Raw genomic sequence first — 5,251 nt, forward strand, 5'->3', positions numbered from 1 at the left:
CTCTTTTAGAGTCTCTATTGAGAAGTCTGGTGTAATTCTATTAAGTCTACCTTTTTATGTTACTTGGCCTTTTTCTCTTGCAGCTTTTAATATTCTTTCTTTGTTCTGTTGTTTAGTGTTTTGGTTACTATGGGTGTGGGGGGGGTTCCTTACTTTTCTGGTCTAGTTTATTTGGTGTTCTGTATGTTTCTTGTACCTTTACAGGCATCTCTTTCTTTAGGTTAGGAAAATTTTCTTCTATGATTTTTGTTGGAAATATTTTGTGGGCCTTTGATCTGGGATTCTCTTGTCTTCTCTTCCAATCATTCTTAGGTTTGGTCTTTCCACAGTGTCCCAGATTTGCTGTATATTTTGTGTCAAGAATTTTAGATTTAACAACTTTTTTTGACAAATGTATCCATTTCTTCTATCATATCTTTTGTCTGTGATTCTCTCATCCATCTAGTGCATTCTGTTGGTGAAGTGTCCTTTGTGGTTCCTGTTTGAATACCTAAATTGTTCGTTTCCAGAATTATCTCAGTTTGTCTTTTTTTTTTTTATTGCTTTGATTTCCATTTGCAGGTCTTGAACTGTTTCATTCAACTGTTTGTTGTCTTATTCTTTTTCTCCAATTGTGTTTTCCTGGATTTATTTAAGGAATGTTTTCATTTCCTCTTTAAGGACCTCTATCATCTTCATATGGTTGGTTTTAAGGTCTTTTTCTTGTGCTTTAACTATGTTGGAATATTCAAGGGCTTTGGTGGTGACATATTGTCCTGGCTATTATTGATTGTGCTTTTATGCTGGCATCTAGGCATCTGGGTTTGGAGGTGATAATAGGTTTAGATACTGATTTTTGGGTTTGTCTTTGTTGGGTGGGTGTTTTGTTCCTTGGTTTCTGTTTCCTCTCTGGATTTTTGGAGAGTGTGATGGCTGCGTGTTGCTGTTTTAGGGGCCTGCTCAGCTGGTATGTTCACAGGGAATGTTTGCTGGTATTAGATGCTGGGATATAGTGATAAGTGTTTTAGGAGAGAATGATCTGTGGGTCCCACAAGAGATGTGGTGGGAGAAGGGAGGCTGTAGGTGGTGATTTGTGTGCAGCACGAGGCAGGAGACTGACACATTGGGTTTGGGGGAACTGAGAGATTGGAGAAAGTATGTGGGTATCTACCTGGTTTTCTGGTAGGTGTGACCAAAACATTTTGTTTTGACCAAGCTGTATCTGCTTGCCCAGCACTGAGTTCTGCCCCCAATCCTTTGAGTTCCAGACTTGAATCACCAAACCCCTTTTGAGACTACAGCAGGTTCTGGGGTTTGAAGTTCCCTCTAAACCTCAATGTGTTCCCAAACATGAATGGTGTTGGATTTGGAGAAGATATGGGAGGCCATGTTTTCCTCATCATGTTCTGAAATATTTGAGTTTGAGTCACAGCCTTGAGGCTGCTGCTATAGAGTTTTACCTGGGAGTGATCAGGGGTAGAAGTGTTCCATTAAATTATGTCCCCCAGCACAGAAATAAATAGAGGAAGGGATCAATTGTAACAAGAAAATTAAAAACCCAGAGATTGATATTGGGGTTTAAGCTTCAAGCTGAAGATCAGAGAAGTAAAGTAGCCAAGCCAGTAGATCGTACCTCTATCAAGCTGGAATGGCAATCTTGTCTCTATGAATCCTCAGAGGCAAAAGCTCAGACTTCCTGTCTCCTCCTCCTTATATTGCTTTCTCCCCTAGCCATATCACTCCAGTCTCCACCTCCCTAGTGTTGTGATTAAAGGCATGAGCTCTGTTACTCTTTACTCTTGTGTAGGCCAGGGTGGCCTTGAACTTAGAGAGATCCATCTGCCTGTCTCCTGAGTCCTGGGATTAATGGTGTGTGCCACCGCTGCTTGACTTTATGCCTTGCTAGTATGGCTGCTGGGATTAAAGGTATGTATCACCATTGCCTGACCTCTATGGCTTGTGGCTAGCTTTGCATTCTGAACCCTCAGGCAAGCTTTAATAAATCATAAATAATATATCACCACAATTAATTAGTGTTCCCATCTAACCAAGGTTTTAGATTCTTCTTTAAACTCTAAAAAAGGAACATATTTTCCAGAATGTTCTATGATTTACTCTTTAAATTTACATGATATATACATCTATCTGTCTATCATCTAATTCTCTATGTATATATCATCTATCTAATCAATTATCAGTGTTTCTATCATTTATCTCTCTCATCTATCTATATATCTATATCTCTATATCTATCTATCTATCTGTCTATATATATATGGAGAGAGAGAGAGAGAGAGAGAGAGAGAGAGAGAGAGAGAGAGAGAGAGCTCTTTATCAGTATTGCTGTAGACATTAGATTCCAGGAGAGCAAAGAAAATATCTCCACCTTGTGGACTTCTTGGCCTGTGGTCAGGCTGAAGATGATGGTGGTGGGAGCATGCAGAGGTGACTTTTACCTCATGGAGCAAAAGAAGCAGGGGAAGTTACCAGGTACCAGGCACAGACTTCATAGGTACTCTCCCTGTGACCTACTTTCTCCAAAGAGGCTCTGCCTCCTAAAGTTCCAGAACCTTCCAAAATGGTGCCACCACCTGAAGATCACGTATTCAACACATCTGTGGGGAACATTTTGTATTGAAACCATAAACTGTAGTATGTTGCCTTTAGTAGGATTCTAAATCTGTGTGTTGGTATTGAAATCTGCACATATACATATACTTACATCTGTCTTCTACACTTACCTAAAACCATACTTACAGTTCTTGTGTTGACTTTGAGTAAACATAGCAGTGTGGCAAGATTTATGAGAATCTGGTTAGGTTCCAGTGGATGGCCCCATACCCAGGTATATATTTGAAGCACAAATTGGAGCTGTTAGCAAGAAGAGGACAGGCAGTCAGGGGCATTGGGGAAGTGGGTGGATCTGGAAGGAGTTAAGGGGAGGAATTATGTTTGAATATGCTCAAAATACATTAGTAGGAAGGTCTTAAAGAGTTAATAAAAACCCTTTAAAGAACACTTTCTTTTTTTTTTTTGAGAATAGCTAGCTGAGGAGAATTACTCATTTCAAATTCTTTCATTCTATTTAATTAGAAAAGGATTCCACATATGACTTAAAACAATTTAAAATTAGAAAACATTAAATCACATGTTTTTAAGATTGAAAAAAGACACACGGTGCCTAAGGTAGCCAGGCAGAATTTGGCTTCAACTGTACCACAGCTGTGGGGTTTCAAGTTTTAACGGTCTTTGTGGAGCTGCTGGATACAGAGAGATATTCCAACTGGTTCAATGCAAGTTCAGTTATTTTGAGCTGAATCAGAATAGAGAGGAGGAGGGCCCAAGGGGAAGGTGCAGAGAAAAGTCTTGGATCCCCTTAGCATTCATTCTTCAGTGAGGGGGTTCATGACACACGCCCATGCTTGCTGAGAGAGCTTGAAATAGCCAGCAGCATTAGAGAGGACAGGAAAGCAAGGAGCATTTCTTAAAAACTCTCTGGACACAGGGCTCCAACAGCAGTTCTGTCTTCAGTTATTGTGCATAGGAGGACATAAAGGGTTGAGGAATTTATCCAAAGTCCTCCATACAGCCTGTGACCAGAGGAAGAGCTGCAGCCTGAGCCCAGGTCCATCTGGCTCATGACCCTTAAAAGCTTTTCAATATGACATGATTTGCAGGCTGACGTTTGTGGAAGGGATGAGGCTTGTTCCCAGGCTTGTGACAAGTTATGAGATAAATGAGAACATAGACCAGGGTGTCCCTTATTCTTGCTGTGAAGTGATTAAAAAAAAAAAAAAAACTCTGAAGGGAAACAGAGGAGGGGTGGATCTGGCGGAGAAGGGAAGTGGGGCGGGGAACTGGGAGCTATGGAAGGAGGGGCAACGGCAGTCATGATGCATTGTATGAGAGAATAAAATAAAAAAACAAAACAAAAAACCCAAAACAACCAGTGCATTGTAATATGCAGAAAATGAAAACAAAATCACACGTGGTTTTTGTTTGTTTGTTTTGGGATAAGATTTGAGATGTAAGAGGAATCTCTTGCTCGTTTTCAAAGTAATCCTCGTGGACTCTAAGCATTTGTTCCTTGTGGCCAGAAAACATCAGCACACTGGATGATGCTATGTTCTGTTATGTGTTTGGGAACAACGCCATTTCCCCAGTGTGGTTGTATATTTGAATCCCCTTTGAGGAGAGACTAAGTGTGGGGTGTGGGGTTGTGCGTAAATATCAGAGATCAGATACGATGGCGTAGTTTCAGTGCGTAAATACACAGTGTCAACCCTGGATCTGCGTTTTTCTGCAATCATATATTTTATACAATCTGACAGCACCTGGAAGCAGACTGATGGAGAGGAGCCATCTCCCTGGCCTCCTGCCCTGTGCCCACAGCAGACATTGCCAGTGAGTGCACATTTTCCATTACACATAGCCGGTATTTCACAGCATCCCAAACACCGCTCCTGGGTCTCTGTTACTGGGGAGATCGATCTGTCACATATGGATTAAGTATGGTGGCTATAGCACACATTTGAGAGCCAGAACGTCTAGGCTTGAATCCTGGCTTTGACACTGTGCCTGTTTGGCTGAGGCTGAGCCGCTGACCTCTAGGAATTTAACTTGCCTCCTGTGGAAAATAAGAATGAAAACAGTGCCTGTCTCATAGAGCCATTATGGTGATTAAATGAGTTAATGTCTTAGTTACAAAAGCAACTAAGGGAGGAAAGGGGTTTGTTTAGACTCAGTTCAGGTCACCATCCACCATGGGCGGAGAGTCATGTGGCAGGAACTTGGGGCAGCTGGTCCAGAAGAGCTGGATGAATGTTTATGCTCAGATCATGGTCTCATTTTTATCCAGATAAGGACACCAATCCAAAGAATGGTGCCACCCACAGTGGGTGGGTTTTCTCAATTCAGTTAACTTAATCAAGATAACCCCCCACCTGCAGCATGCCCATAGGCCCATCTCCATGGTGATTCTGTGTCTCTCCAAGGTTACAGCTGGGACTAACCATCACAGTTAATATGCCTGCTTCACAGGTGAGCACTTTTCTTTGCATGTTTTTATTATTGGTATCACTTAGTAAGGCAACTCCATGTCAAAAGTAAAGAAACTGAGGTTCTTAGAGGCTGAATAACTTGTCCAACATGGTTTAGGCAGAAATATAGTCGGGGTGTGAATCCAAGCCTGTGGGTATCACTGCTGCATGTCTTACCTTGGATGACGATCATGGACTCCCTCCTGTGTTTTTAAGCATTGTTTGCACTTCCA

The sequence above is a fragment of the Cricetulus griseus genome, chromosome 7, assembly GCF_003668045.3.
Source record: "Cricetulus griseus strain 17A/GY chromosome 7, alternate assembly CriGri-PICRH-1.0, whole genome shotgun sequence".
In the NCBI taxonomy this organism is placed as follows: Eukaryota; Metazoa; Chordata; class Mammalia; order Rodentia; family Cricetidae; genus Cricetulus; species Cricetulus griseus.